The following is a 22,584-nucleotide window of genomic DNA, read 5'->3' as shown; positions in this document are numbered from 1 at the left end:
TCATACAAACTGCATCGACATAACGTTTCTTTTATTGTTGTTGTTGTTGGTGTTGTTGTTGAAGGTAGGGGAAATGCTACGCAGGCAGCGGAACTGTACAGAGAGGGATATCCTGACAAAAACGCACCTTCCCGACGGATGTTTTTTGGTCTTGTTGCGACGCTTCAGGAAATGGGAAATTTCAACCCACGACAACGCAGTTGTCATAGCACTCGCACAGACGAATCTGCCGAAGTTACTGTTCTCGCTTCCGTTGCTATGAAGCCACATGTGAGCACACGACAGTTTGATCACGAGATTGGCATTCCAAAAACCAGTGTACATCGTATTCTTACACGTCAGCGGTTCCATCCTTACCATGTACACCTTCGTCAACAATTGCATCGTAATTATTTCCAGAATCGTGTACAGTTCTGCCAGTGCACACAGCAGCAAAGCCTCGCCAACCCAGACTTCTTCTCCAATGTTCTATTTACCGATGAATGTTCCTTCTCAAACAAAGGACAGGTAAATACAAGGAACATGCATTATTGGTCCAGCGACAATCCACTATGTAGTGATGGGCTAAACTGCGATTTTCCGATATCAGTGATTTCTGTGAATGCTACTTTTCAGTATCTGTTATTCTTAACTGTGATTTGTCGCAGTTAAGAGTCGCAGTTAAGGAACATAGGTCGTGTATCCCTCCGCCACTGCTATTTCTGCTACTTCCGCGATTTCTGCTACTTCTGCGATTTCTGTGACTTCTGCTACTTCTGCGATTTCTGCTACTTCTGCGATTTCTGTGACTTCTGCTACTTCTGCGATTTCTGTGATTCCTGCGATTTCTGCGACTTACCACCGTATGAAAAAGTTACATCTGTCAACACAGAAAATTGCATCTCAACAAACCTGTCATTGGCAAGTATGTTTTACGTTTTTTCTTCCGTAGGCTTTAATTTTGTATTAAAGAAACAACTGTGAAAATATTAATAGTGTAATTAATATGTAAGTAGCCGTACAGTACTGTAATAGTTCGTATTTAGAAAATGAATTCTAACATATTGTTATGTTCACAGGTACCTGAACTACATTTCAGTCACTCAGTAAAGTGATAACTCAAAATATCATTGTCAACAGATCTGAAGAAATTGCCACTGCGTCTTTAGACCGTTTTCGTCAGACGAGAGGTTAGTTTCTAAGCGTTTCGATGGACTTAATTACTTCAGTGAGATCGTTCTTGCAAATGTGATATTCATTATAGCAAATATTAGCAATCTACTCTGTCAATTATATTGCTAGTAATTAATGACAGCAAAAATTGTTTAATAATCCTTGTGTTTTTGCAGACACAGTTCTGACTCTGATTACTGGTTGCTGTACGTATCTATCCACATCAAGGCTGTTTTTGAGAGAGACTCGTGAAGATTCAAGACAGCTCTTAGAGGATTTGCAGTTTAAAAGTGAAATAATTGTGAAATAAGTGTGTGAATGATTAAACTGTGTTTTATTGAAGTTGTTGTGCGATTTTAAAGGAATAATAAATGTCAAATACAGTGAGTGAATAATAAAAATCTCATTTTTACATGTTTAAGCCGTCCTATACCCATAATTTTCCGCCACTTACTTATTGGTAAACACTTGTTGGAGAGTGACATGCCGCCCCCCCCCCCCCCCCCTTTCTCCACAATCTTGGTGTGACACTGACCTGGAACTTATCCCGAAGTCTACAATATGCATTTTGAGGCTGTTGATATGAAAGTGGGAAGTACAGATCTTCCAGTTAAATCAGGAATAGCTTAAGTGCATTACTTGAAAGTAACACAGGAAAAGCTTACTTATGTAGGTGGTAGTAGTGTCGGCAAAAAGTTCTTGTGTGTGAAGTTGCCATGTAGAACACCAGGTGTAAAACTTTTCTCCCGAGTCTTGAACTGTGTCGGAACAAAAGTGAGGCATTCATGTGACTGTTTTCATTTCTCTACACTTATACAGATGTCTGAGTTCTGCTGTGTTAACGTTGCAAAGTCCTGTAGGCATGTGGAGTATTAACCAAAACTGTCATATTGGAAGCAGAATCAAACACATTTGTTACGTTACTTGATATTTTCAGGAGAAAAAGGCAATGTTGCTTCTTATTAATATAATACATTCAGAGTCACAGCAGTATTTGACCAACCATAACTGATGCTGAATGTGCATGTTGTCATATAATATGAAGGGCTTATTTCAATAGTGGTACAAGTCCATTACCTCCACTTTTCTGTCTATAATGCTTCTGAAATTAGTGATCCAAACAAACATAAATAAAGGTTCATCTCTAGCAAGAAGCCATATGCTTGAATATTTCTGGTATCTCAAATGCAGATTTGTCAGCGCTCATTTAACTTTACGACTCTGTATCTCAAAATGAACAAAAATGGACTTGTACCACTATTAAAATAAGCCCTTCATATGCACACACAGCACATCGATCTCGTGAGGCACAAGGCTCTCATAACGAAGTACGTACGTCGGTCAACAGATGACACTAGGAAAAGTATGTTAACTGCGCTTTTTAGTTGCTACTTGCGACTCTTAGTTGCGATTTGTCACAGAAATCGCAGTGTGACTCGGTAGCGAATAGCGTAGTATGAACTTTGCTCAACAGATGGCAGTGCTAACTGCGCTTTTTAGTTGCTACTTGCGACTCTTAGTTGCGACTTGTCACGGAAATCGCAGTTAGACTCAATACCGTATCGCAGAGATGGACGTAGTACGAACTTTGGCCAACAGATGGCACTGTTAACCGCGCTTTCTAGTTGCTACTTGCGACTCTTAGTTGCGACTTGTCACGGAAATCGCAGAAAGCAGTGCTAAATTCGACCAATAGATGGCTCACGTCTTTGAATATGAAATACTACTTGCGACTGCTAACTGTGACTGAAATCACAGTTAGATTCTGTAAAGTTGCTACTGTGATATCTGTGACTTCTCAGTCACTGTGATTTCTAACAGATACGCGATTTCCTGCCCACCACTAATACACAGGCTCTAGACAGCAGCGATATAAGGTGCCACACCGCAACAGGCCTGGTCAGATAGCAGTTCATGGGCGTATGTGCTGCAGCCACACTGTTGCCTAGAACTCTGAATGTAACTGGTCCACAGCCTCACAGAGCAAAAGACAATTGCAGCCAGATACCACTAAAGCACTACAACCACTGTGCCAGTCTCCACAAATAGACTTCCTGATATTGTCATATGCCAACTAGTTTGCCCACAATACAGGTTGCTTTATGTAAGATTTATATACTTTTTTTAGGTAATATACTGGGTGTCCCATTTATCTTGACCACCCTAAATAACTGTTTGTCCAGATTCAAATAACAAAATGATTCAAGCCAAAGTTCTTTAGCTGTCAGGGGGACATCAATTTTCGTTGTAATTTGTTTTTTACAAAAATGTGAACAGTGGTATGACCTTTTTAAATGGCACCCTTTATTTTTTTATTTGGAAATTCATTTCCTCTCCTAAAGACCTATTCAAAAATGTGTACCATTCACTGTGTACCATTCACTGTACCATTCACTGTGTACCATTCACTGAAACACAACGTTATTAATTACATAACACAACACTGACTTTGAGCCCAGGCTCACAAACTCGTCCACTTGCTGGAGTTGTCAGAAATCAAATGAAAACCAAGCAGAAACATAACACAAAATTGACTCTCCTGTACCATTGCCCAGGAGCAGAACATTCAAATGTGCACAAACTAGTGACCCTTGACACTGATACACTGGTGCAGTCGTTGAATGAACGAATTATTTACTGCTTCCAGAGTTTCCTGCTGAAGAGAATTACAAGCAAGCACGATACGTTCCTGCATGTCCTCTGGAGTTGTTGGAATATCGCGATTGGCAAAGTCCTTAATGCAGCCCAAAAGAAAAAAGTCCAGAGGATTTAAATCAGAAGACCTAGCAGGCCAAGTAACTGCTCCTCCTCGACCAATCCATCTGGCAGGATACCTTCCGTTCAGAACATGACGTGTATGCAAGGCATTATGTGCTGAGCATCCATCGTGTTGATACCACATAAGCATTCTGGTTCTCATCCAGAAGAGGAGGAAAAATTCGTCTGAGGAAGTTGGCGTATGCTGTGCCGTTTAGACTACCATTGATGAAATAAGGGTCAATAATTGTAGTGCCAAGCATCCCAGACCAGACGTTAACTCTCCATTGACGCTGATGTTCCACCTGTCTAAGCCATAGTGGTAGTGGTGGGCAGGAAATCGCGTATCTGTTAGAAATCACAGTGACTGAGAAGTCACAGATATCACAGTAGCAACTTTACAGAATCTAACTGCGATTTCAGTCACAGTTAGCAGTCGCAAGTAGTATTTCATATTCAAAGACGTGAGCCATCTATTGGTCGAATTTAGCACTGCTTTCTGCGATTTCCGTGACAAGTCGCAACTAAGAGTCGCAAGTAGCAACTAGAAAGCGCGGTTAACAGTGCCATCTGTTGGCCAAAGTTCGTACTACGTCCATCTCTGCGATACGGTATTGAGTCTAACTGCGATTTCCGTGACAAGTCGCAACTAAGAGTCGCAAGTAGCAACTAAAAAGCGCAGTTAGCACTGCCATCTGTTGAGCAAAGTTCATACTACGCTATTCGCTACCGAGTCACACTGCGATTTCTGTGACAAATCGCATCTAAGAGTCGCAAGTAGCAACTAAAAAGCGCAGTTAACATACTTTTCCTAGTGTCATCTGTTGACCGACGTACGTACTTCGTTATGAGAGCCTTGTGCCTCACGAGATCGATGTGCTGTGTGTGCATATGAAGGGCTTATTTTAATAGTGGTACAAGTCCATTTTTGTTCATTTTGAGATACAGAGTCGTAAAGTTAAATGAGCGCTGACAAATCTGCATTTGAGATACCAGAAATATTCAAGCATATGGCTTCTTGCTAGAGATGAACCTTTATTTATGTTTGTTTGGATCACTAATTTCAGAAGCATTATAGACAGAAAAGTGGAGGTAATGGACTTGTACCACTATTGAAATAAGCCCTTCATATTATATGACAACATGCACATTCAGCATCAGTTATGGTTGGTCAAATACTGCTGTGACTCTGAATGTATTATATTAATAAGAAGCAACATTGCCTTTTTCTCCTGAAAATATCAAGTAACGTAACAAATGTGTTTGATTCTGCTTCCAATATGACAGTTTTGGTTAATACTCCACATGCCTACAGGACTTTGCAACGTTAACACAGCAGAACTCAGACATCTGTATAAGTGTAGAGAAATGAAAACAGTCACATGAATGCCTCACTTTTGTTCCGACACAGTTCAAGACTCGGGAGAAAAGTTTTACACCTGGTGTTCTACATGGCAACTTCACACACAAGAACTTTTTGCCGACACTACTACCACCTACATAAGTAAGCTTTTCCTGTGTTACTTTCAAGTAATGCACTTAAGCTATTCCTGATTTAACTGGAAGATCTGTACTTCCCACTTTCATATCAACAGCCTCAAAATGCATATTGTAGACTTCGGGATAAGTTCCAGGTCAGTGTCACACCAAGATTGTGGAGAAAGGGGGGGGGGGGGGGGCGGCATGTCACTCTCCAACAAGTGTTTACCAATAAGTAAGTGGCGGAAAATTATGGGTATAGGACGGCTTAAACATGTGGAAAATGAGATTTTTATTATTCACTCACTGTATTTGACATTTATTATTCCTTTAAAATCGCACAGCAACTTCAATAAAACACAGTTTAATCATTCACACACTTATTTCACAATTATTTCACTTTTAAACTGCAAATCCTCTAAGAGCTGTCTTGAATCTTCACGAGTCTCTCTCAAAAACAGCCTTGATGTGGATAGATACGTACAGCAACCAGTAATCAGAGTCAGAACTGTGTCTGCAAAAACACAAGGATTATTAAACAATTTTTGCTGTCATTAATTACTAGCAATATAATTGACAGAGTAGATTGCTAATATTTGCTATAATGAATATCACATTTGCAAGAACGATCTCACTGAAGTAATTAAGTCCATCGAAACGCTTAGAAACTAACCTCTCGTCTGACGAAAACGGTCTAAAGACGCAGTGGCAATTTCTTCAGATCTGTTGACAATGATATTTTGAGTTATCACTTTACTGAGTGACTGAAATGTAGTTCAGGTACCTGTGAACATAACAATATGTTAGAATTCATTTTCTAAATACGAACTATTACAGTACTGTACGGCTACTTACATATTAATTACACTATTAATATTTTCACAGTTGTTTCTTTAATACAAAATTAAAGCCTACGGAAGAAAAAACGTAAAACATACTTGCCAATGACAGGTTTGTTGAGATGCAATTTTCTGTGTTGACAGATGTAACTTTTTCATACGGTGGTAAGTCGCAGAAATCGCAGGAATCACAGAAATCGCAGAAGTAGCAGAAGTCACAGAAATCGCAGAAGTAGCAGAAATCGCAGAAGTAGCAGAAGTCACAGAAATCGCAGAAGTAGCAGAAATCGCGGAAGTAGCAGAAATCGCAGAAATAGCAGTGGCGGAGGGATACACGACCTATGTTCCTTAACTGCGACTCTTAACTGCGACAAATCACAGTTAAGAATAACAGATACTGAAAAGTAGCATTCACAGAAATCACTGATATCGGAAAATCGCAGTTTAGCCCATCACTACTGTGTATCAAGACAATGACTCATGCGTGCACAGTGACAGATGGTTTGAAGCAGGTTCAGTCGAGTACGTAGTTCTAATTTTCATCCACCAGAGGACAGTAGCGGACAGAGACATTCAAGAAACACGTCAAGAGAATGTTTTTTGTGAATTGTTCTGTGTACTTCTTGAAGGCTTTTTTGTTTATTTATGTTTGTACAGTTTTGTATATATTTTTAGTAGTGTGAATGATGCGTGAATGTGGTCTAAAGTAAGTATGTAGATCATTGTTATATTGACAAACCTGTACGAATTAGTGTGAGAAATTTTTAAGACAGTGTGAATGCTGACGTCACGGTATTTTGTATCATAATATGTTAAGTAAGTTTATGGTAAAAGGAAAGCCAGTTCGAGTGCAGATGAAAGTAGTTAATAACGTAAAGTGTAAACAAAATATCAGAATGTTAAATATTTATTTCTGGAAAAAGTGCAGTTCGAAAGTGTGTATTTGGTTGATTTGTTAGTCATCAAAAGTGCGGACTAACGCGGGAGAAAAATGTTTTTCTATTGGCCTTAAAGAAAACTGACCAATCAGAACAGAGTATTCTTCGCGCTTCTTTTCTCTTGGAGATGGAGAATGCTCACAGCAGTTTAAGTAGTCGGAGCCCAGACTTTCAATGGTACGGTCGTGGGTAGTATGAGCTCCGAAGGAAGTTATAATTTGCCGGTTTTAGTTGTGCTACATGCCTCAAAAGTGCTTTAAAGTGAAGGCATATTTATTCCGGAGTGTTTTTTTTAGAAAGAACCTATTACTTAAGTAATTTTGTGTATGAGAAAAGTAATTCCGCGAGGCATATTGAACAGATTGGTGACTAAAAACTTGAGTGCATGTTAGTGTGGTGAGCATTTTCATTTAAGAACAATCTGTACTTAGTAGCTGTTCAGATTTCGGAAAATAAGTTACCATAAACTTGCTAATGTGGATGAAAGGGTTTGTGCATGACTGTGTTAGGATTAGCGCGTGCTTGGCGGTGAACTTGTAATTTTCGACTTCAGAATATACCGAAGTTTTGCCAGTATTTTCACCTTTCATTCAAAATTAAGAACTTTTCCCGACTTTAATAGTTACGTTGTATGTAGCCTGGTGCGATTCAGTACACTAGGTTTCTTCTCAGCTTTCCTACGGGCGATCTGCTGCAACGAGTTCACAGGTTGGTGCTGGTATAAAGGACATAAAGGAACCGCGCCGCCGCATTGTATTCTAACTGGACATTTTTTTTTCGAGTTTGATTTATTGGCTTAGTGGATGAATGCTAGACTATCAGTCGAAAGGTCTGGAATTCAAACCCCAGATGTTGGCAAGATTTTTTGTTACTTGTCGTTTCTTTGACTTATGAGAATTAATGTGAAAAATGCCATGTTACACCATGGTTTGGAGCCCATATTAATCTGTATTTCCCTCCAACATACATTATAGCATCGAGTCACTATTAGATTAGTGGAGAGTATATGTTGTCTCTGGAGTGCTATCACACCATCACGTAGCACTTGGTACCAGATGATACAGACCTGAATGTTTAACCAGTGATACTCTGCATAGAATAAAACGACGCCTTTTTGATACTGCAGAAGACCGTTCACATTGGAAAACGGTGGCATTGTCGGCCAATTCTACGTTTTAGCACTAAAATCATGATTCTTTCGTGTTGAGCAGTTTTTTTGAAGTCAGTGTTGAGCTATAGCTCTCACAAATCTTTATAATCCTTATGAACATGATTAGCTCTGCATAAGTTGCACCAGGCAAAGTGGCGCATTCAGGAGGATGACTGTTCAAACCCATGTTCGGTCATCCAGAGATGGATTTGCCTTGATTTCCTTAAATGACTCCAGGCAAATACTGGGATGATTCCTTTGAAACTGCAATGCCGATTTCCTGCCCCATCTTTAACGCAGTCTGCGCTTGTGCTCCATCTCTAATCACCTCGATGTTTCTGGTACATTAAACCAAATCTTCCCTCCTTCCTTGCACAGATGACCAGTGAACTAAGAGGAAAGCGACTATAATGTGGTTATCAGTATCAAGTTTCGTTATTTGCTCATCAGCCATAATTTCCATATTTTCTGATATTTTCCAAATTTCTTTCATATATTATCATGCTGAAAAGTACTCCCTCTCAACTGCTTAAATAAAAACTGTTCATTATCATCAATGTTCTGCCTAAAGGGGGGTTTTCACACGGTAACTCTCCATGCTCTTCTGTCTTCTGCCATCCTCTTCAGTTCCATGTAATTTCCATGTCCCTTTATGTCGTCTATCATCTTGCATCTCCTCTTTCCTCTCAATCTCCTCCCACGAACTAGACTTTCCAAAGCGTATTTTAAGAGGTGTTACGTCTCACTGAATGTTCCATCCAGTTCTTCTTCCTTTCTCATATAACCCGCAGCAGCCTTCTCCTCTCACCAATACTTTTCAATACTCTTTCGCTACTTACTCTTTCCGTCCAGCTTATCCTCTCCATTCTCCTTCACAGCTACACCCCAAATGCTTCTAGCCTTTTCTCATCCTCTCATTTCAGTGCCCATATTTCTGCCCCATAGAGTGCCACACTCCAAAAAAACCACTCGCCAAGTCTTTTCCTTAGATCGTCATCTTGTTTGCTACATAGTAATCTCCTCTTTATATTAAATGTCTCCTTCGTGACAGCAGTGCTAGTTTTCACCTCTTGATGGCATCTCAAGACTTCAGTAATCGCACTTCCAAGATACTTATATGCTCTTACTTGGCTAATAACACGTTGTCCAATCTTAATATGTGCCAATCTTCTTCCTTTGTTGACCACAATACTCTTTGTTTTTTTTTCTGTATTGATTTTCATCCCACATTCAACACGAGATCATTCATATCTTTTAGCATTTCATTTATAGTTCTTTTACTTTCTGCCAGTAATAACATGTCACTAGCAAATTGTACAATAATCTCTTCTGGGTATTAATTGAATAATAAAGGTGAGAGGCAACGCCCTTGTCTAACACTCCTTCCAATGCTGCTTGTTTCCTTCAGATATTTCATTTCCAATCCTTACACTTACTTTCTTCTGTAAATATAAGTTCTGCAGCAATCGTCTCACCTTGGAATCCACTCCTTTCCTCTTCAAAATATCTGTCAGCTTGTTCCATTGTACTCTGTTGAAAGCTTTTCCCAAATCAATAAAACAGCATAAATTTCTCTATTTTTTTCAATGTATCTTTTCCCTATGATCAGGCTGATAGCATCCCTTGTTTCCAGAATGAGATTTTCACTCTGCAGCGGAGTGTGCGCTGATATGAAACTTCCTGGCAGATTAAAACTATGTGCCGGTCCGAGACTCGAACTCGGGACCTTAGCGTTTCGCAGGCAAGTGCTCTACCATCTGAGCTACCCAAGCACGACTCACGCCTCCTCCTCACAGCTTTACTTCTGCCAGTACCTCGTCTCCTTAATTCCAAACTATACAGAAGCTCTCCTGCTAACCTTGCAGAACTAGCACTCCTGAAAAAAAGGATATTGCGGAGGCATGGTTTAGCCACAGCCTGGGGGATGTTTCCAGAATGAGATTTTCACTCTGTAGCGGAGTGTGCGCTAATATGAAACTTCCTGGAAGATTAAAACTGTGTGCCGGACCGAGACTCGAACTCGGGACCTTTGCCCTTTGCGGGCAAGTGCTCTACCATCTGAGGTAGCCCCAGGCTGTGGCTAAGTCATGTCTCCGCAATATCCTTCCTTTCAGGAGTGCTAGTTCTGCAAGGTTCGCAGGAGAGCTTCTGTAAAGTTTGGAAGGTAGGAGACGAGGTACTGACATAAGTAAAGCTGTGAGGAGAGGGCATGTGTCGTACTTTGGTAGCTCAGATGGTAGACACTTGCCCGCAAAAGGCAAAGGTACTTAGTTCGAGTCTCGGTCCAGCACACAATTTTAATCTGCCAGGAAGTTCCAGCATCCCTTGTTCCTTTTCCTCTTCTAAATCCGAACTGTTCCTCCCCAGTCCGTCTATCCAGGTTCCCATATAGCCTTAGGGTCAGCACTCTCAGCAGTACTTTAGCTGCATGAGAAATTAAGCTGATAGTCCTGTGCTCTTTTCATTTTTTGCCATTTTTTTTCCTCAGCTGATATCATTACCATTGCAAGGAAGTCGTCAGGACATTTCCCTTTGTCACATATCTCATTACAGAGGTAGACTATTTCCTTTTTTCCCCTGCTTCCCAAGATCTTCAACACTTCTGCTGTGAGGTTGTCGATTCCACATGCCTTCCGATTCTTCATCCCCTTTAGCGCCTTTTGTACTTCTGCTTCTGAGATATTATACCCCTTTCTATCTTCTTGCATAAGATCCTCCTGTTCAAGCTTGATTTCCCTTGATATTTGATCCATATTAGAGATACATTCTATATAGTTCGCCATCTGCTCATAACCTCCTGTGCTTCTACAGCTACTGTACCATCCAGTCTCTCTGTTTCCATGTCAGTCTTCCTTCTTTTACTTTCAAAAAGTCTCTAGCTAATCTGTACATCATTTCATACTTTCACTCTCTCTGCACGTTCTCTACTTCCTCACATTCACCTTTCATCCATCTTTACCGAGCGAGGTGGCGCAGTGGTTAGACACTGGACTCGCATTCGGGAGGACGACGGTTCAATCCCGCGTCCGGCCATCCTGATTTAGGTTTTCCGTGATTTCCCTAAATCACTCCAGGCCAATGCCGGAATGGTTCCTCTGAAAGGGCACGGCCGACTTCCTTCCCCATCCTTTCCTAATACGATGAGACCGATGACCACGCTGTCTGGTCTCCTTCCCCAAACCAACCTACCTACCATCATCCATCTTTCTCTTGCTTCTTTATTTCTCTTCTTCATTCATTATTCAGTTTCTTGAATCTCTTTTTGCCTTCTTCATTTCCCACATTTTTCCACTTTCTCTTTTCTTCCATCTTTTTCAACATGTTTTCGGCTACCCATCCTTGTCTGTTATTTTTGGACCCTTTAATTCCTAGTACTCCTTTGACAGAGTCTATGAATCCTTCCCTCAATTTTACCCATTCGCCATTTATATATTCTTTCTTTCTATCTCTCTCCCATTTTTATGTAAACCTGTCTTCCACCTCTGAAGCTTTACCTACCTCCTGAAGTGGCTCCAAGTTAAATCTTTTTTTTGCTTTTTTCTCCACACTTTCTTCAACATCGTTTGTATTTCTCCCACTATGAGGTTGCGGCCGGAATTTATGTCTGTTCCTGGGTAAGCTTAACCTTTTTTGTATCAGAATGTAGTCCAGCTGATACCTTTCTCTACTCAGATTTGAGATCCATGTATAACACCTCTTTCTGCGATTTTACCGCGCGACTGCTACGGTCGCAGGTTCGAATCCTGTCTCGGGCATGGATGTGTGTGATGTCCTTAGGTTAGTTAGGTTTAAGTAGTTCTAAGTTCTAGGGGACTGATGACCACAGATGTTTAGTCCCATAGTGCTCAGAGCCATTTGAACCATTTTTCTGTGATTTTCAAATAATGTGTTGCCCACTACTACTGAGTTTTCTTTGCAGAAGTTAATTAGCCATTCCTCCTCCTGTTCCTTATTCCTAATCAAAATTTTCCCACTGTATCTTTATCTCTTCCTTTGCCCACCACAACATCCCAGTCCCACATAACGATAATTCAAGCATTTCTACTTTTTTTCCCGACAAACTCTTCAATCTTATCATAGTATTCTTCTACTCCCTCATCATCTATGCTGGCTGGTCGACATGTATACCTGCATTAATACTACATCTTTCGAACTTCCATGCAGTCTTATTGTCATCAGTCTTCCATCAATATACTGCAACTTTATTACCTTAGTTATTTAGTTTCTGTCCTAACAGTATTCGTACTCTGTTTTCACCATTCTTCATTTGATCTGAGTAGAAAATCTTCACTTTATACCTCTCCATTTGATCTCTTGCTTTACATTTTCCGGTTTTCCTGCTTGCAACAGTGTGTGGACATTCTATGTTCCAATCCTTTTTTTCCTTTCTTCATTATGCAGTGTCATACCATATACTGCTTGGGAAACTAATGTGGTAGTATCCCGTTACTTTCCACATAGCCAGTAGGTTGGCCAGACTAAACCAGCTGCTCACTATGAGTCAGACACTGCCTGTAACCGCTCCTCTGGGGTACAGTCACTACTTGGTTCCATTTATCCGCCCAAAGAGTGAAGGTGCCTCTTCTGCAAGCTTCAAAGGCTCTTTCTCCATGTCGCTGTCGTTAAGGTTTTCACCATTATCCTGGCAAGGGGCCCTTACATGGTTCTATCGACCTGAGCCCGTTGAAACAAGGATTTTTGATCAGGTGTTGTATGTATTGTATTGTATGTTAACCGGGAACCTAGAAACGATCGAGAGGCTCCGTCCCCGCCGCAGCCGCAATGGTCCACAACCCCACGACGACTACCGCAGTCCACTTTACCCCTCCGCCGCCCCACACCGAACCCAGGGTTATTGTGCGGTTCGGCCCTCGGTGGACCCCCCCCCCCCCAGGGAACGTCTTACACCAGATGAGTGTAACCCCTATGTTTGCGTGATAGAGTAATGGTGGTGTACACATATGTGGAGAACTTGTTTGCGCAGCAATCGCTGACATAGTGTAACTGAGGCAGAATAAGGGGAACCAGCCCGCATTGGCCGAGGCAGATGGAAAACCGCCTAAAAACCATCCACAGAGTGGCCAGTTCACCAGACCTCGACACAAATCCGCCAGGCGGATTCGTGCCACGGACCAAGTGCTCCCTCCCGCCCAAAATCCCATGTGTTAGACTGCACGGCCAACTGGGCGGGCTGATCAGGTGTTACTCCTCAGACTCCTCCTACCCCATTGCTTGCAGAATGGGGCCCTGGGTAAGTGGAGTTTAAAAAAAAACTCTTAAAGCTGTTTAAATAAAACAAACGTTATTAACGTTATACATCTTTATTCTTCATGTCTATATATTTATTTCTCAAACTAGTCACCCTGGTGTACAACACATTTCTCCCAATAAGAGACCATATTGTTGATTCTGTCACTGTATAATGTCTGACTTTGTTGACAGAGCCATAAGCCCACCTCTCCTTACACTGCTTCATCCCTATCAAAGTGAAGACCTCGAAGGTGCTCTTTAAATTATGGAAACAGGTAATAGTCTGATGAGGCCAAATTGGTACTGTATGGAGGAAGATAAATGACAGTGACCCTAAGGCATCAGATGTCGCAGTGCTCATGTGTGGTCTGGCATTGTTATGTTGAAGGACAGGGTGTTCCATGTTTGCACGGACTCTTTGGGTTAGTGCTTTCAGTTTTCTGAGTGTCTCTCATGCACCGACGTAGTTACCTTACACACTGCCATGTTATGCGCTACAATTTGGAGCTCTATAGCGGCAGAGGGCTGCAAATGTGTAGACAAGAAGAATAAAAACGTAGAATGTTAATAACGTTTATTTTATTTAAAAAACTTTGAGAGTTTCCACATTAAAAACTCTGAGCTTTACTTTTTAGCATGTCCTCATATTTTACTTACTTTTACCAAATTTTACATTTTTTTCCATATCCTATATACACTGAAGCGCCAAAGCAACTGGTATATGCATGCCTGTTCAAATACAGAGATATGTAAACAGGCAGAATACGGCGCTGCGGCCGGCAACGACTAAAGAAGACAAATTGTGGCACAGTTGTTAGATCGGATACTGCTGCTATGATGGCAGGTTATCAAGGTTTAAGTGAGTTTGAACGTGGTCTTATAGTCGGCGCATGAGCGATGAGACACAGCATCTCCGAGGTAGCGATGAAGTGGGGATTTTCCTGTATGACCATTTCACGAGTGTACTGTGAGTATCAGGAATCCAGTGAAACATCATATATCTGATAGTGCTCCAGCCGGAAAAAGATCCTGCAAGAATGGGACCAAAGACAACTGAAGAGAATCGTTCAACGTGACAGAAGTGCAACCCTTCCGCAAATTGCTGCAGATTTCAATGGTAGGCCATCTTGAGTATTGCTCATCAGTGTGGGATCCGTACCAGATCGGGTTGACGGAGGAGATAGAGAAGATCCAAAGAAGAGCGGCGCGTTTCGTCACAGGGTTATTTGGTAACCGTGATAGCGTTACGGAGATGTTTAACAAGCTCAAGTGGCAGACTCTGCAAGAGAGGCGCTCTGCATCGCGGTGTAGCTTGCTCGCCAGGTTTCGAGAGGGTGCGTTTCTGGATGAGGTATCGAATATATTGCTTCCCCCTACTTATACCTCCCGAGGAGATCACGAATGTAAAATTAGAGAGATTAGAGCGCGGACGGAGGCTTTCAGACAGTCGTTCTTCCCGCGAACCATAGGCGACTGGAACAGGAAAGGGAGGTAATGACAGTGGCATGTAAAGTGCCCTCCGCCACACACCGTTGGGTGGCTTGCGGAGTATAAATGTAGATGTAAATGTAGATGTAGATGTAGAACAAGTGTCAGCGTGTGAACCATTCAACAAAACATCATCGATATGGGTTTTCGGAGCCGAAGGCCCAACGTGTACCCTTGATGACTGCACGGCGCAAAGCTTTACGCCTCGCCTGCGCCCGTCAGCACCGACATTGGACTGTGGATGACAAGAAACATGTTGCCTGGTCGGACAAGTCTCGTTTCAAATCGTATCGAGCGGATGAATGCATGGCTATATGGGTATGGAGACAACGTTATGAATCCATGGACCCTGCATGTCAGCAGGAGATTGTTCAAGCTGGTGATAGCTCTATAATGGTATGGGGCTTGTGCAGTTGGAGTGATATGGGACCCCTGATACGTCTAGATATGACTTTGACGGTTGACATCTATTTAAGCATCCTGTCTGGTCACCTGCATCCATTCATGTCCATTATGAATTCCGACAGACTTGGGCAATTCCAGCTGGACAATGTGACACCCCTACGTCCAGAATTGCTACAGAGTGACTTCGGGAACGCTCTTCTGAGTTTAAACATTTCCACCGGCGACCAGACTCCTCAGACATGAACATTATTGAGCATATCTGGGATGCCTTGCAACGTGCTGTTCAGAAGAGGTCTCCACCCCATAGTACTCTTACGGATTTATGAACGGCCCTGCAGGATTCATGGTGTCAGTTCCCTCCAGACGTTAGTCGAGTCCATGCCACGTCGTGTTGCGGCACTTCCGCGTGCTCGCAGGGGCCCTACACGATATTATGCAGGTGTGCCGGTATCTTTGGCTCTTCAGTGTATAAGTGTACAGGAATATTTGTGCGCTTATTACCTTTATCACCAGTTCTATGTCATTCAGCAGTCATGGTTGGAAAACAGTCCAGTGTCTTACTTAGGCGACAGCTTCGATTATCAATGTCGGCCTTATTTCACGCGTAGCAGTTGTGAATCTCTTCTCTTGCGCAATGATCCTTGAATTTCTTTTATACAGACAAGAGAGTTAAAAGCAGATTGTATGAATATTGTCATTATTCCCAATTGCTTGAAAATGGGTCTACAGTGGTCATTTTCTTGCAGTAATATATTATTCTTATAGCCTTGTTTTGTAGGAGCAATATGTTTTACCCCCAGTAGAATGTCCCCATAGTAACAATTCATATGTTATGTGACTGTGTTGCTATTTTAATAAACGAATACACTGAAGAACCAAAGAAACTGGTACACCTGCCTAATATCGCGTAATGCCCTCGAGAGCATGCAGAAGTGCCATGACATGACATGGCATGGACTCGACTAATGTCTGAAGTATTGCTGGAGGGAACTGACACCATGAATCCTGCACGACTGTCCATAAATTCGTAAGAGTACGAGTGGGTGGAGCTCTCTTCTGAACAGCACGTTGCAAGGCATCCCAGATATGCTCAAAATGGTTCAAATGGCTCTGAGCACTATGGAACTTAAACTTCTGAGGTCATCAGTCCCCTAGAACTTAGAACTACTTAAACATAACTAACCTAAGGACATCACACACATCCATGCCCGAGGCAGGATTCGAACCTGCGACCGTAGCGGTCTCGCGGTTTTAGACTGTAGCGCCTAGAACCGCTCGGCCACCCCGGACGGCCCAGATATGCTCAATAACGTTCATGTCTGGGGAGTTTGGTGACTAGCGGATGTGTTTATACTCAGGAGAGTGTTTCCAGAGCCACTCTGTAGCAATTCTGGGCGTGTGGTGTCGCATTGTCCTGCTGGAATTACCCAAGTCCGTCCGAATGCGTAATGGACATGGATGTAGGTGATCAGACAGGATGCTTACGTACGTATCACCTGTCAGAGGCGTATCTACATGTCTCAGGGGCCCCATATCATATCAGTTGCACATGTCCCACACCATTACAGAGTCTCCACTGGCTTGAACAGTCCCTTGCTGACATACACCGTCTATGGATTCATGAGGTTGTTTCCACACCTTTACACGTCCCTCTGCTCGATACAATTTGAAAAAAGAGACTTGTCCGATAAGGCAACATGTTTCCAATCATTAACAGTCCAGTGTTGGTTTTGATTCAAATGGCTCTGAGCACTATGGGACTTAACTTCTAAGGTCATCAGTCCCCTAGAACTTAGAACTACTTAAACCTAACTAACCTAAGGACAGCACACACATCCATGCCCGAGGCAAGATTCGAACCTGCGACCGTAGCGGTCGCGCCGTTCCAGACTGTAGCGTCTAGAACCGCTCGGCCACCCCGGCCGGCCCAATGTTGACGGTCCCAGGCGAGTGGTAAAGCTTTGTGTCGTCATCAAGGGTACATGAGTGGGCATTTGGCTCCAAAAGCATATATCGACGACGTTTCATTGAATGGTTCGCAAGCTGAGAAGGAGGGAGGAGATTAGTGTTTAACGTTCCGTCGTCTGCAAGCTGACACTTGTCGATAGCCCAGCACTGAAATATGTAGCAATTTGCGGACGGGTTGCACTTCTGTCACTCTGAAAGATTCTCTTCAGTAGTCGTTGGTCCCAGTACTGCAGGATCTTTTTCCGGCCGCAACGATGTCGGAGATCTGATGTTTTACTGGATTCCTGATACTCACGGTACAATTGTGAAATGGTCGTACGGGATAATCCCCACTTCATCGCTACCTCGGAGATTCTGTGTCTCATCGCTCATGCGCCGACTATAACAACACGTTAAAACATACTTAAATCTTGATAATCTGCCATTATAGAAGCGGTAACCGATCTAACAACTGCGCCAGACATTTTTTCTCTTCTATTGTCGTTGCCGACCGCAGCGCTGTATTCTGCCTGTTCACATATCTCTGTATTTGAGTAGGCATTCCTATACCAGTTTCCTTGGCGCTTCAGTGTATATTGAGATTAAGGGCTGATCTGTTATCACCCATTTGAGTTTCTGGAGGAGATAAATTAACCTCGAGAGCTTACACTTGAAACAAACATGAGCAGTGTGTTCAGCCCATGTGCACTATGGCTTACCCTACCAAGTTTCTTTAGCATCAATAGTGGTTTGGATTCCCCCACCAAGCCAGAGATAATCTACAAGGCATCTGCAAGATAATTTGTTCCTCTTCTTCTTCGTCCAAATGTCAACCCCGAAAAAACATCTGTCAACACACAATACTAACTGCCGAAGCCAATGGATATATACACTGAAACTCACAGGAATCGCTGTGGAGTCGTAGTGCTGACTTTAGCTATCGTAAATACGCATGCTACTGATTCTTACAAAAATTTCACTCCCTGGGCACCTAACAACGATGATATCAGTTTATACTTTCCCACGTGCTAATAACACAGAATATAGTCCAGCTACAATTGTCCAACTGTGTACATACTCTGAAGATACAAAACAGAAATAATGTTTGGAATACTGATCAACTGTATCTATCGAAACTTATATATAACTATACACTAAATATCCGGGATCTATGTATGTATCAGATGGAAATAATAATAATATTTGTGGAACTGACTTTATCCTGTTGTAAATACGCGTAGCCCAACTGTGCCACATTCGGGAGGACGACGGTTCAATCCTCCGTCCAGCCATCCTGATTTAGGTTTTCCATGATTTCCCAAAATCGCTTCAGGCAAATGCCGGGATGGTTCCTTTCAAAGGGTACGGCCGAATTCCTTCCCCATTCTTCCCTAATCCGATGAGACCGATGACCTCGCTGTTTGGTCTCCTCCCCCAAACAACCCAACCCAACCCCGAACTACGCTATATTGTATGTGTGCAAGTGACTGTTTCTCTTTGGGGCTCCCACATTCCTGGGTAGATTTGGATAGTATTCAGAAGTGGATCCATCCATGTTGCGTCCAGTATAGCATTTAAAGGTGTATCCGCCAATGTTCTGGATCGAGAACTTAGTTGTGGTGCGATGTGTCCAAACAAGTGTATGTGCCTGCTGCTCTGTGCAAGGTAGTGTTCGATTCAGCACACAGCCTCGCTCATTTTGGAGGTAACAGCACGATTATAATGATCACAGACAGATATGTGCTGCCAAAGGTTATAAAAAAGACTCTTTCATGTGGGTTGGGGCGTGTATGGCATGTGAGAAAGTAAGAATCAGCCGCCATGTACATTAACCAGTTGGTCGTTTCTCTGAGCCCTCACAGCGTTTTTCCTACATATATTGACTTAGTGGGCTTGCTACCTCTGGCAGAAGTTTTCTGAGACGTCTTCATGACAATCGATCGATATACACATTGGACTGAAGCTACTCCAATCACAGACATCTCTGCAGAGACTGCAGCTAAGACTTCCCTGACTTCGTGGTTCACTCACTTTGGATGGCTGGTATATGTTACAATTGATCAAGGTTGGCAGTTCGAGTCAGCATTATTTCACGAATTCGGCAGGCAGTGTGGTTTCCAGCACCACCACGCAACCATTTACGCTCCCTCTTGCAAGAGGATGGTAGAGCAGTGGCACGGGACACTTAAAGCGACACTCATGTACCACAATACTTCCTGGGTGACGGCACCACCATTAGTGCTACTCAGCCTCTTCATCACAGTTAGTCTGGTTATCTGTGCCCCTTTGGTGGAGTTCATCTATGGTGAAACACTGAAGCTCCCATCAAAGCAACAACGGGAGACTTCCAAACAAGACCTGTCATATCTCCTACAGCAGATAGACTATCTAGTTTCTATCTTTTTTAAGTTTCATCCAGCACCAGCATCCCACAACAGAGATGCCAACATTTTTATTCATAAAAACTTGCAGAACTGTTCCCATGGAATGTTGAGGATGGACGCAGTTTGCACACAACTGCAACCACCTTACACCAGACCATATCATGCTTTAGCATGCAATCAGCATATGGTGACGATCCTCTTAAGTTATAAACCGATGTTTTGCTTGAGTGGGTAAAACTCTCTTATCTGTTACCCAAAGGCTACCTTCAACTTAACACTGCTCCATTCGGACACCACCTGTGATGAACGACGCCATTGACCTACAGATGGTAGCATAGCCTTCGCTACCATCGCCTGATCTGGGCATTGTTTGAGCTTCACTACAACCATTACTAGTTTCTGCAAGAGTCAGTTGTCTGGTTCGCCATACATATTTCCGGAACTCCATTCTATTGGAGTGGAGTGGAGACTGTGTAGGAGTAAGAGTGTTTCGATTGTTGTATACAGTCATTGGCAGATACAGTGAATATGTCTGAAGTTTAATACTCGGTTTAAGTGCTGTCTGAACATGTATTTTCATTAACACACACGTATTATAAATGCTTTTTATTAATGTACATTTCTGAAGTGGTCAATAAATATTACTTCTACAGTAGCAGCATCATATGTGTGTCATTGGTAGTTGTTAAAATACAGTTTGTTTACTCACAGGCTCAACTTAGATAGACAGAATATAGCTGTCCACAGGTGCAATGATTAACAATTCCTGTAAAATTATTAAACAGCCACTGAGGGATTATTCTTAAATTCTTTTTTTATCTACGAGGCAAATTGTATCTACTGAAAGACGAAACCAGCAAAAGTACAGCTTGGAGGGGCAAATAAATCCCATATCCTCTCAATCTGTTTTTAGTTGTTTCAACCACTGCCACTCCCTCTCCATTCTTGAGTCGGCAAAAATTGGCAAAAATAGCACATTTTCGTCAGCACCCACTCGCCGACCTTTCAGATCCTACAACACCATAGCCAAGCAGCAGTAGCAAGCCAAGGGGTATGCAGGTCTGCCAGCGGCGTAATTGTGCAATTGAACACAGCAATAATGCTGCTGTAGCGTACTGCAATGCAGTGGTTTACCATAGCGATGGCTAGATTGCTACATGCTGTAGAAGCATAGCCTCACAGCTAGCTACATGCTGAGAATCGAGCTCCTGTCACAACACACCCAGAAGGGCAACAGTATTTGCCCCCAGTCCACCTAATAGCTTCATTCCATCAGCACCGTGCGTTCTTCTGGGGCAGTCGCTGCCATTCATCAGTCTGATGTGCGGGCAAGCAGCTACAGCTTCATCTAGCGCCACTATCGGCTAGGCTAAGCTGCTGGTCTATGCCTGGTCAGCAAACCATGACGTTTCTGGGCTCTGATGTGGTACTGCTCAGGCGAGGCCTCTTATTGGGTGCCATCACTTGACACTCTAGCCAGACTTTGGGAGTCCTGGTTCGACTCATGGCGTCGACATGTCCCAGCTATTCGCCCTGGGATGTGGGTAAACTGTGGCATTCCAGCAGTTCATTGTGAGGTGGAGCAGACACCCATCTCGCATCAGCAAAGCTGCAGTCGTCGCCAGTCACTATTACACAGTATCAGAATCCTGCTGCTTCAGCAGACTCACACACACACACACACACACACACACACACACACACACACACAATCAGCACCTGCGCTGCAACCAGTTAGCTACTGTAGAAGAAACGCCAGATGATAAATAAAGTTTTATTGAGCCAGTATTCTTGACTTTGCACTCACCTTGATACTAGATGATACCATCCCCACAGCCTACCGCAAATGCCATTCTGAGTACAGAAGAGACCGTACTGCAACACTGGTGTCAGTGTAGCAGTCAACACAGACATTACACAAATAAAATTGTTTTGGCTACCCATTGTACTCAGGTAATTATCGTTGCTACAGCTGCCTCATGGTCGCTGACAGCAGTTTCAGTGTAGACATTGTAATAATTCTGTGACTGGTGAACTACAACTGGATACCAGGGAAAAGTGGTGCAATCCTGTGTCATCCGATACTTCTACGACGTTTCCATGCCCATATATGGACATGGAAACGCTTGCTACAGGCTATAGGACGTAATTGGCTGAACCGTCCCTGACAAAACACTGTAGTTTGAAATTTAAATGTGATCATAATATTACATCATTCTATACATCTTAAATCTAACTGGAAGAGAATTAGTTATTTATATTAGGTTAAGAAATATTGAAATGAAATATATTTCTGCATCTCGGGCCGTAATAAAGGCCTAAATAAAGTAAGAGAGATACCATGGTGACTAAGCGTAGGGAGCCAATGGGCTGCCTCGATTATATCGAGATAGAAAACTGTGTGGACGTAAAGCGGCCAAGATAGAGTTCTCCATACGTAAGTGCTCTACAATATGTTAAAGCCAACGGCCTTACCACAGTGGTAACAATGGTTCCCATTACATCACCAAAGTTAAGTGCTGTTCGGCTTGGCTAACACTTGGATGGGTGACTGTCCAGTCTGCCGAGCGCTTTTGGCAAGTGGAATGCATTTAGCCTTTGCGAGGCAAGTAGGTGACCTACTTGACTGACAAGTAGCGGTTCTGATCACGAAAGCTGACAACGCATGGGAGAGTGGTGTCCTGACCATCCATCCCGCATCCAGAGATGTGTCTAATGGCTGAGGATGACAAGGCAGTCGGTCTTTACCACTGGGCATTGTGCGGCCTGTTTGGATGTAGTTTAGAGTTTTATGA

At 42.7% G+C, this 22,584-nt stretch overlaps 2 long non-coding RNA genes across 3 annotated transcripts; one reads left to right on the top strand and one right to left on the bottom strand.

The window, feature by feature from the left end:
- Nucleotides 1–605: 605 nt before the first annotated feature.
- On the top strand, nucleotides 606–1,508 carry LOC126185148 (uncharacterized). The gene is made up of 3 exons (XR_007536961.1): nucleotides 606–904; nucleotides 1,059–1,169; nucleotides 1,329–1,508. It is a non-coding gene; the product is annotated as an uncharacterized LOC126185148 (long non-coding RNA).
- A 4,214-nt stretch (nucleotides 1,509–5,722) lies between these two features.
- Nucleotides 5,723–6,674, bottom strand: LOC126185155 (uncharacterized). Of its 2 annotated transcripts, none has more exons than XR_007536963.1 (3): nucleotides 6,327–6,674; nucleotides 6,062–6,172; nucleotides 5,723–5,902 (listed from the first exon to the last, which is right to left on the bottom strand). It is a non-coding gene; the product is annotated as an uncharacterized LOC126185155 (long non-coding RNA). The 2 variants fall into 2 exon arrangements; XR_007536964.1 differs by lacking the exon at nucleotides 6,327–6,674 and adding an exon at nucleotides 6,244–6,298.
- Between the last annotated feature and the right edge of the window lie 15,910 nt (nucleotides 6,675–22,584).

The sequence above is a fragment of the Schistocerca cancellata genome, chromosome 4, assembly GCF_023864275.1.
Source record: "Schistocerca cancellata isolate TAMUIC-IGC-003103 chromosome 4, iqSchCanc2.1, whole genome shotgun sequence".
Lineage (NCBI taxonomy): Eukaryota > Metazoa > Arthropoda > Insecta > Orthoptera > Acrididae > Schistocerca > Schistocerca cancellata.
Note: the sequence above shows the minus strand (reverse complement) of the source record. Positions and strands in the feature narration are given on the sequence as shown.